This window comes from Cariama cristata, unplaced genomic scaffold (genome assembly GCF_000690535.1).
Source record: "Cariama cristata isolate BGI_N322 unplaced genomic scaffold, ASM69053v1 scaffold7559, whole genome shotgun sequence".
Lineage (NCBI taxonomy): Eukaryota > Metazoa > Chordata > Aves > Cariamiformes > Cariamidae > Cariama > Cariama cristata.
The window spans coordinates 15021-26253 of record NW_009637366.1 but is presented as its reverse complement, the minus strand read 5'-3'; positions in this window follow the sequence as shown (position 1 = coordinate 26253).

The window sequence follows — 11233 nt, the reverse complement described above, 5'->3', positions numbered from 1 at the left end:
TGCTGAACCCTGTTGATTCATTTGGCACTTGGAAGCTTAATGAGGTGTAAACCTGCAGACTGCGGCAACAGTATAGCTGACATGGTAATTTATATCAATTGGCGTGATTAGTCCAGGTCCTCAATCACCGCATTGTTTCTCCGTGCAATCTGTCATAGCCCTAACAGGGGGACCTTAATGCTGGATTTCTGTTACATTGATGGTAATGTTCTGGGGGTGCTGCTAACAAGGAAAGTACAACTCATGTGATGCTTTGAGAATAGCAACATACAAATTGCTTTTGTAATAACATGTGCTTTTCACTCCAGAGATGACTGAGATCCAGACTTCAGAACTGCCTGCTGTCTAATTTGGGTTTGCAGTTACAGCAGCTGCAGGTCTGGTGTGCAAATACCTGCTGGAGGTATAACTGCCCGCTTGGGTTGGCGTCGTGTTTTGGGAGGGTTCTCTTTCGAGACATAGAAAGCACCTGGTCGAAGGTCCCCGTTGCTTCAGACTGTTAGGAGCTTGCTGTGACAGGGCCGTGAAAATCACTTGGTGGGTTGCCGTGTTCACTATGCCTTGACGATATTACTCATTAGTTAGTAACTATTAGTTCTGCAAATTCAGGCCAAGGATGTTGGAGCCACCCTAGGTTTCTTCTCCCTTGTATCACCCATAGCAGAGGGGTCAAGTAGAGCACAGCAAGGGTCCTGTGACCTCTCTGCACCCCCGTTACGTCATTAGTGATGCCACCATCCTATTAACTTCCATATTCTAACAAAAATGCAACCATTCGGAGTTTTGGAAACGATTTTGTTGGTGAGGTATGACAAGAAATAGAAGGAAATGCTCCCTTTTGGCAGCCTAGGCTCAGCAAAGCCAACGACAATGAAAACAGCTACATCTCTGCTGTTCAAAAATACTTGGTTCATGGGGTAAGGATTCAGACAGGCGATGCAGTTACGCGGGCGCTGGTTTGAAAGTACATTGCCTGTTGCTGTATCCTCTCCAGGCATCCCCGTATACATGTGCCTTGTCTGTGCCCTTCGTTGTGCGAGGAGGGCGCTTTGTGGGCTGCCAGCGAGCCCGTGGCCGCATTCTGACTCGGGGCGAGGGCTGGGATGAGCAGCAAGACCGTTAGCGAAAGCTGGTGCTGGACCAGAAGAATGTCAGAGCACAGCGGGATGGGCGAGGAGTTGCTGTGCAGCAGCGGCACGACGGCTTAGCAGAAGGTAGTAAATCAGTTCTGGTAATGGGGGAGCGGTTTCAATCAGCCTAATGGAGTTTGTGCAGTTTGCATGGAGATGGTGCTACTTTTGTTTAAATTTTTTTTTTTGGCCCAATCAATGGAAAAACAAACAAACCAACTCCCCCCCGCCACGCCCCAAATGAAACCAGAAACGTGAGAAGTTGAGCTACACCAAAATAAACCCACCTTAAAGGAGTCTCTAAACAGGTTAAACGGATACGTGAATAAATCTAAAAAGCAGTACAATTAAGGTAAAGATCTTTTTAATGTTCACAAAACCAGCAGGAAACTTTAAAGTTGATTCTTACGGAAAAGAAAAATCTGTCGTAAATTCTGCATATTCAGTGTTAATGCTTTTAAACTGAGCGATGAGGCCCAGGCGGATCCATTTCTGGTGCAGGACTCTCCTGTACCACTGCAGTTGTGTGAACTGATTCTAACACCCTTTCTGTTTGCAGCGCAAAGAGTCCTTAGAGTAAGTGAGTGTTTGACCCGTAACCACTGAGAGTAGTAGTCACTTTGGGACCTATGTGTAGAGAAATACAATTTATTTTAATGATATTTAAACTAATGAGCTTGGCTAATAGATATTTTTTGAAGCCCTTTACAGGGGTTCAGTCATGGGACAACATGCCACTGGGCACAAATGCTCATTTACTCTGTGAAATGTCAGAGAATGGCCCATCTATTAGTAAAGTGCATTTTGTTTGATTTTTTTTTAAAAGAATATATTTCCATAAATTACCGGCCCAAGAAATAAAATAAATCAGCCAGCTATTCAGTGAAATCTTAAATGTTAATTGAGAGTCACGGGACTGACTCGAGCCAAAGGAGAGAAGGGCTGGGGTGGGGGGGAGCTGTCGGGATGGCTCCGCTGGCTCTTTGCTCCCAGGCTGTGTCACCCGCATGGTGTGCTTCACCGACGGGTCTCCTACGAGTACGTTCACCCCAGGTCTGCATTAACTTCTGCTGTTGGGGACCCTGGCAAGAAACCGCCCCATGGCTGGGCAAACGTCCTGCCAGCCTGGCCGCCAAGCGGGATGGGGTTAGCTGGCTGTGCTGGGACTTGCTCCCCGGAGCAGCTCGGACAGCCTGGAAATAAAAGGTGAGCCCTGGGGAAGGAGGAGGAGGAGGATTGAGAAACTGTCTCATGACCAGAAAGGTGATGGTCAAATGAGTCACCGCGGCTCCACCTCGAGTTATCTCCGTGCAGGCACTTGAATTACATCATGTGTAGGCTGGTATCTATAAGCTCAGCTGTCTTCCCTATCGACCTGGTCGAATTCTGTGTGTCACCATTGTTCCTTTCTACATATTTATTTTGCTCAATGCTGGCTAACCAAGGTTGCCCTTTGAGGGAAGACGGTTTCTACCACTGGTGCATCTGTGGCCAGCTTGAGCTGATCACATTTTCAGCATCCCCAGAACATTCCAGGACCGGAGAGGGAAAATTGTACCCATAAAGTCATCGCATCAGGGAACACGGGAAGGGAACAGAACTTGCAAGGTCCATTTTCCTGCCCTCAGGCAGGTTGATCTGTGTCAAAATCATTCCCAGCAGCTGTTTATTTAATCCATTCTTGAGCTCTGCCAACACTGGAGATCCCACAGTGTCTCACTGCCAGCACCATTACAGTTTCAGTTACCGCCCGTGGCATGGATATACTGTTAGACAAATGCTTCATAACAAGGACTGTGGGTTTCTCTTCCTCTCATTATTAGCAGTAGTGATGTGAAGCTCCTTTATGCCACAGAACAGCAGTAGCAGAGCGGGGGGCAAGGGCAGCAATTAAATCTGTGCGAGTCCCGTCTGTGGGCAAGCCCTGAGGCTGCTCAGCACCAGAGCGGGACGCTGGATCTGAACCCCCCTCATCTCCTTTCCTCTTCCTTCTGACAGGTGAAATAGTTTGGGTTTGTGCCATCCATCCTCCTCCGAGGTCTCGGTCCGGGGAAGGAGCGAGCAGCCCCGGCAGCGGCCCTGGCAGGCACCAGGCAGCCGGACGGGCTGCTCCGCAGGTAGAGCCGTGGCACCTCCGAATGCCAGCAGCCTGGTCTGCGCTGAGCAGATGAAAGATTATAGTGATCAGTTTGGTGAGAAGGGAGATTTTTCTCCATCTGTCCACCCTCAAGGCTCTATTTCTTCATAAACCATTCCCCGAGACATCAAGAAAATTGAAGCTGTTCAGAAATGGAAAAGATAGTTAGCCCAAAATGAATGAGTATCCGATACGCTGGCTGGCTCTCCTGGAACAGAAGGGAAGCAGCCAGCCGAACCGATGGCTTTCCTGCAGCATGCTGACTTTTTTTTAAAATAGGAAAGCTCCTTTGCAGCCTGCTGTTTTCACCCAGCATCGCTCAGTGAAGCGCATTGCAAACTCTCCTCCCCCGCCGCTCAAAGATGCCTCTTCCCCAGACCACGCGGGATGGGGGGCTGAGATCCAGCCCCCAAAACTCAGCCGCTGTTGTATACCCTGGCCGTTTGGTAGCACTCATGGGGAGAGCCTGGGGCTAACGGGGACTGGTCCTGGCCGGCCTCGGCGGCTGCCATTTCCTCATTTGGCACGTGGGCTCCCAGGCCCTGAGGCTTTCTGTTCATTTAGTCATCTAATGTGTAATGTATTGTGATATATTTGTTTTGGTTTTTTTTAGGGAATAGCAAAAAAAGAAGAAGAGAAGACATTTTAAAGGGTATATGTTTGAGAAGCTTTCATGTCCCATGCTTCGAATCCTCTCAGCTTTGTTAACACTCGGTGCAAATTGTCTGAAGCAGGAAGGTCACCTCTGGAGGACGGGTGCAGGTTTCCAGGTGGGACTTTGGGATACAGCGGGGTCACCTGCCTCCATTTCCATCTTGGAGCTGGATAGAACGGGAGGGAGGTACTCCTGTGTCCTTATCCAAGTGTGCCTCCCTCCCTGCCCAGCTTCTTGCAAGGAATTTAACTGTCTCTTCCTCTCCGTCACTTTTCAGGGTTTTTTTTCCACACTGCTAGGATAGAGAACATTTCTTACAACCCCACGTAGGCTTCTTGCCAGCCGAATACACACCTCTAATATGCTCATGCATTTGCAGACTTTTCTTAGTGCATGTTCTCTCAGTTTTCAAGCCACCTGCCTTTTTTTTTTTTTTTTTTTTTCCTTTTCCATCACATTTTTGAACTGCTAAAGACCGCTGGGTGCACATCTAACGAGCTGCAGGTACAGGAGAGGTCCTGATGCAGAAGTGCTATCCCCATTCCGTGGTACTATCTGCAGGGCGGCTTCCCTGCATGTGCAAAGACCTCCAGAAGCTGTAGTTTCTTCTGCTGCTACGAGCAGGAGATGCCCGGCCAGCTGGTGCTCGTCGTCTCTCCTCCTTCCTTGCTGATGGCTTCTGTAATGCATGAAATTTCAGAGTTAATATGGCAAAATTGCACGTCCTTAACTTCTGCTTCGTTGCCTTTTGGGGGAGAGGGGAGGGCAGGCAGTTTGTCTTCCGTAAGGTGCTGTGTGGGACTTGGCTTTCACAGTTTTTAATCCTATGCTTCTTATTGTTCTCAAGGAGTTCCCTCCTTTCGCGGCGAAATGAGTGGGTCAGAACGCGTACATCACTTCATGTCTGACTAAGGTACCCGATCTTTGCAAGGGGCAGTGGGGTGGGGATGCTAAGGAGAGTTGAATGGGAAACCCAAGACTGGGCAAGACTGTCTACATTGGGCCAGTGCAGGAGAAAGTGGCCATTCCCCAGACAGACCAGAAGAAAGGGGTGAGACACTGAATTTGGAAAGGACCTGCAAGGAGAATGCTACAGGTGGATTTGCGGGTGAGCCTGCTGAAGGAAAAATCGGAGGGTTTTCTGTAAGCGCATGGGGGTGGCTTTCCTGAGTGCCAGGCATGGCCAGGGAGCATGAGCTGGGAGATGCTGTTGCTCCTTGGAGAAGTTGAGAGCTGCAGGGCAGACCTCAGCCTCTCTCTTAGCCCTCTTCAGCCTACGGATGCTCCAAAGCCCTGAGGAAACCAAGGCACTACATGATTTTATTTTTGCCTAAAGCCCTGTTTCTGCCAGGAAAACTTCTCCCACGCATCCCGATCTGAGTCTGCGTGGGCAGCCCCCAGCAGCTGGTGCTGTCTCCCACCAAAGTCCAGTGGCAGCGACAGTGGCGGGGAGACCAGAGCTGCATCCCAAAATAGTTGGGATCCTCACGAGATGGAGACTGGTGACCTCAGTTCAAGGGAATGAAAACCACTTGTCCTACAAAAATCCCCGAGGCGGGAGCCGTAGGCGATGCCAGAGGATTGTGGTGCAAGGGAGGACCTCGTGGGAGCACCGCGCCGTTGCCCCAGCCCGTTGATGCTGCAGGTCAGGGCTCAGCTCTCCCCGCAAGCACCGTCCCCGTCCCCCTGCCAGCCCCGACCCGTGGCTCCTTCGGGGCTTTCGGGTGCTTCTACGGGCACGGAGCAGCATGCTGTTGTAAGCATGAATGCAGGACCAGTTCTTTTCCTACCAGCTGTCAAAAAGTGTTATTTAATCTCAAATAGCTCTCGGGAGCTTTTTTTGTTGTTGTTGTTGCTGTTGTTTCCTCTAGTTTGTTTTAAGAAGGTTGTTGAGTGTGAGAAACAGGAAGCGGTGCCAATAACGCAGTGAGTTTTTTCTTTTCATAGACACCCTTTGAACTCCCTTTACTCTGCCTTCCCTCCAGTTACATTTACACACCCTATAAATAACCTTCCAGTGCTTTGAAATGCTTTAATAAAAGCTAAAAGGGATTGTTTTTTTTTTTCCAAATCCAGTGTTATTTTCTACATTATCTGTAGGCAACTTTCAGAATAATTATTATAAATGGCTTTAGGTTTTAACCCGTTTCACTGTGTATGCTAAATGAGGAGGAAAGCCACCCATAAAAGTGACAGAAGCTTGCGTGGGCGATGGCTGATGTGATGGGACCCCACCGGCCCCAGGTCTGCGGGGTGAGGGGACCCGAGGCAGAGCCTGGCCCGGTGCCATACCTGCCCGCGGTCCTCCTTGGGGACAGCTGCCGTGGACACTTGTAGGTTCCTATGTTAGCACTGGTGGCATCTGAATCCTCCAGTCCCTACACATGATGGGTCCGCTGGAAGGCACTGGGAGTACTGGGGGAGTGAAGATAAGGGGGTGAGATTTATGGCTGGCGTAGTGGGTGGGTGTAGATACACCCACACACAGGCTGTTCCCGAGCCCCCAGCAGATGCCAATGCATCCCCCGCACCCTAGGAGGGGACCTGGGGCCAACGTCCCCACGCTTGGGGTGCGTTCAGCACACCCTGACGTTCTGGGCTGGGTATTTTTGTTGCTTTACTGTAGTAACTCCATGGGTACTCCTAAATTACACAGACATAAGTCAGAAAAGGATCAAGTCTTCCGTAGTAATTCCCCGCCACACACGGTGCGATGCGCACTCGTTTTCCCATCCTAGAAGCACTGCAGATCCTGCAATAAGGCTTTGGTGCGGCTCTGCTCTAGGTTGCCTTCCTACGGCTTTCTGTTCCTCGCGGTGCAGTAAATTGATGACAGAACCACCCTTACAGATTTTGTTGACCCACATTTATCTCTTTTCCCATTTTTTTTTTTTTTAAATATTAGACATCACTAAGACTATGGCTTCAAGAAGTGTTTGATACAAGTTTTGCCATGTCCCCTGGAGTCGTCACCTGGAAACCACCCAGCCCCGTTAGTGCAGCACTTAATGACGGCAGATGAAGCTTTCCGGAAACTTAATGAACCGTGCAGCAAGACCGCTCCTACCGGCCTTGCAGCCTACGGAAGTATTTATCTCTGCCTCTTGTTATCTCACTGAATGATGAAGATCTTGTTCACCATCATCGATCTTCAACTTTCTGTATCTCAACAGGTCGATCCCAGTAGGTGACCCCTCCAGCTCAGCTGGGTGAGGGCCAGGGGCTGTGGGGTGTCTCTGCGGGGCTTCTGGATGGATGTCCCTTGCAGCCACCTCCTGCAGTTTCTGGTCAGGGACGGTGTCACCCGGAGAGAAAGTCCATCTGCTCTCCCACCGGGATACCAGATACTCTGCTACGGTGTTTAACATGCCTGACTTTTAGTGAAAGATGAAGGTTTGGTGTGGGGACGTTCCTTACCAAGTATCTGAGGCTGTTAAGGCACTTGTCACCTCCATTGACTAATCTTGTCACCAGCTTAAGCCTGGCCAGGCAGTCACTCACGTTTTCTGGACCAAAACAAGTCTTTGACCTACAGTGAAAAGATGTCGCCAACCAAACAGCTCATTTATTTTGAACCAAACGGGGGGAAAAAAAGAAAAAAGAAAAAAAATAAATTAGCAAGCAATTGCTGTGGCTTGTAGGTCACACCATGAGGTTTTTCATAATTTAGCTTCACTGGCAAAAGTATATTTTGGGGGGTTTATAAAGATGTAATGAGCTTGCAATAGTTGTTAAATCTAAGCAGAAACAAGGGATGTCACGTTGCCTACAGGAGGTGGGATGGATGTGCCCAGTTCTTCTGGCCGAAGCTCTACCACCCGCCGTGGCCGTACGTTAGCATCCCCGAGCAGGTTAGCTACCCCGCGCCAGCCCCCCGTCTTCTCCTTTTGCTGAAGACCAAGGAGGTGGTCAGATGCCTGCGAGTGATTTAGAGGAGCAAAGAAGTTATCGCTTCTCTCCTGCACTCAACTCATCGATTGCATGAGTGATAATAGCCCATAGCAAGGTGATGTGAGAGCTCTGCTTAAACCATCTTCTGCAGGGATTTACCGGAGGTGTTTCCTCTTGAGTCTGTGCATGCAAAGTAATGTTGATGAAGATGTTTCTTTGCATTACTTCTCGTAATAACTGCTTTTTCTCAACCGCTTCCCCCCCAATCTGTTAATTTCCAAGTTAACAGTGACTCCAGTTCCTTGCCCGTGAAACTCATAATTCATGATGTTGACCTGAAAGTGGGAGAAAGATGAATTTGAAAGACAGGAGATGGCAAAAACCCCACATTATTTTGAAATAATGGAAATACTTCCATTTGCAAGCCTTTTTTTTTTCTTCTTTGTTAATAACTACGGATGTACAGTTAAAAAACGGCAGCTCCTTAATACGTAGTGTGAGACTAGAAAGTTAAGAAGTCTTTATCATAACTTTAAATAGAATAAAATATTGTAATAGCAGCAGTAGCGGATTGGGTGTTAATGTGTTTCCATATATTCCTTCGCAATTGATTTAACTGTTTTGAGGTGGATACTTTTGGTAAGGTGAAGGAAAACAAACAAAAAAGACTCTTGGGAAAAATGTTATTATTGCCTAAGAATAAACCCAGGAGTCCTGGAATATTTATAAACACATTGTTGATATTATTGGGACAATGCGTTTTGGGGAAAGTGAAGGAAGGAGGGATTTTTTTGACCAGTGTGCTGTGAGCTTGGCAGGTCGTTTTCTATTCTATATGTAGCTTTTGCAGGAGAGTGCCAGCGGTGAAGGGCATTAGCTAAATAAGAGATGATTTAGTGGTGATGGCACTGTTGGTCTGCGTATCCCACAGCTGCTAAATTTCAATATAAAGCCCATAACTCTGGGTGCAGAAGGAAGTGAACATGCACAAGAGACTGTTTCTGCATATATTTCCCCCCCTCTCTCCAATAAAAGGCACAAATAATAGCATATTTTTCAAAGTGCAAAGCGCTTTACATTGCAAATAGGTACATTAAATTTACATTTCATGGGTGAGTGGCCGTAGCCGCCGCTTGCCACATCCTCGCTGGTGACACTCCGGCAGTTGTACATGATCTACTGCCCGCGGGACCCCGCGTCCCTTTTTGTCCAGGATGAGAGGTGGCGGAGGGCAGAGCGCGGGCAGGTCCGCGAGCATCTTCCACAACCTTGCCTTCAAAGTCAAAAGGTGAAGGAGTGAAAGCGCAGGAGACCAGGTGCTGGGAGAAGGCCCTGTGCAGCTACGCAAAGTCAAGGGCATACCGGTACTGGAAGGATGCGATCCCCGTGCCCTTGAGGCAGGGGACAGCAAGATATCTCCTTTTTTATTTTTTATGGTAAAAGCAGCAAAAGCCTGTAGATACTTGGTGCTTTCCCTGTAAAGGTCAATACACTCGCCGTCCCCATTTTCTCCAGAGATAATCGATGCAATGCAAGCTCTGTGTTGACAGTTATGCCTGCCACGGAAAACTCATTTTCTGCTGCTCCTCGTTGGGATGTGCAGTCTGCCGTTCCCCCGATAACGGCTGCCCGCCCTCCTGCCATGGGTGACCTCTTTGCTTTGCGTTGGTAGAGAGAACTGTAACGCGCCCCTTTGGGGAGCTCACAGGTCGCAGCCATCCTGGCACTTACAGGCTCCCCGATTTCCCTACCTAACCAGAAACACTCGCCCTCCCCTCCTTGTCCCTGCAGACGATTGCTGCTGCGCCCGAGGCCACCGAACAAAACCTGGGTGCTCCCTGGGGCTGGGTGGGTTGTGGGAATGAGCGTGCAACCCCTTGGCCACGGCCGTGTCCCTCTGCAAAGTCCCTCTGTCACCAGCACGTCGCAGGGAGGGCGTCGGGCAGGAGCCCAGCGCTCCTTCACTCCCTTCCACTGCCGTAAGCAAGCGTGGGGAATTATTTTTCCTCCTTCCTTTGCTTATCTGGAACAGCCTCGATGACTTTTCTGGTCGGTCCCTATCGTGACCTTTCCACTCAGCACATTGTTTTATTTCTAGCCCCAAGGTTCGTTGTTTGTCATTCATCTGTGTTGGCTTTGGCACCTGGTAGCGCGGGGTATGCGCCTGAGTCACTTGTTACCTGGCAGGGGTTATTCCTTGTTAGTCGCTGTGCTGGCATTGACCATCCCGGCAGCCTTGGGATCCTGCCTGGTGCGTGAGGGCAGCCTGAGTCACAGCTGGGTTTGCTTCCATGGAAAATTCGAGGTGAGCTGAGACGCAGCGCTGGGCTCTGCTCCCATCTCTGGAGGGGGCAGTGGGGCAGGGGTGCCGGTACGGGGAGCCCCGGTGAGGATATGTCCATTCCCCAGCCTGGTCCAGGCATGGGACAAGCATTTATTCCCAGTGGGATTTATCCCGCTGTGTTTTTTGTCCAGCTGTGCCCACACCCACAGATTAAAAACCCATGTGGGTTTGCCAGCCTGCGCTGCAGCCGTGCCTTGCCGGTGTGCAGCCGCAGCGGCAGCCCTGCTCACGCCTGCCTCTTGGGATTTGCTCTTTTACGTTTGTTTGCAGGCTCCTGGGAGAGAGCTCCAATTTGACGGCTCTTTTTTTCTGCACGCTCTGCTCCTGTTCCCTGCCAGCGGCAATGCAGCGGCACCGTGCCCACAAGCCACGCACCGTGCCACCCAGCATCACGGGGCTGGCTCCTGCTCACAGCATCATGATTTCCAGAATGGTCCCTCTATGAAAAAATCCGGAGCAGCTCCTTAATGCACTAATTCAATGGATGAAGTATTTAATTGTTGCGTAATTTCCTGGTAAGCTAGCGGGTCCCCTAATAAATGTGGGAGCATCGTGCTGGCTCCCCACCAGCGCTCAGGCATCCCTGGCGAGTTGCCGTACGCCAGCTCGTAAAACCCTCCCTCTCCGTCTCCCCTTCCCACCCCACTCCCTGCTCGAGACCCCTGTGGTGGCACCGCCAGGTAGGGGGATCCCTGGGAGCCCCCCAAGTCCAGCTTGAGACTCCGTGCTCTGCGGGGGGGTGGCGAGGGCTGGACGGCATCACCCGGTCACCGCAGCCCCATGGCTTTTGTGACAGAACCAGTTTTTCTGCTCGTGTTCACATACACACGAAGCCCTGTCCCCGGGTGTCAGATGATTTCTGGCATCGGCATCTGGAAATATCGCTGACTTCTGGGGTTTCTCTCGGTTTTAGCTGTTTCTCACCTTTCTGGGCAGGGGAGAAAGCATGGAAAAGTGATTCATCCCATCCTTGAAAACAAAACCAAAACCCACTGGGGAACCAGCTCCGGCCTGCGAGTTAAACCTCTTAAACCAAGGTCATGATTTTCGGGGTCTGACTCAGATATTTCAACCTT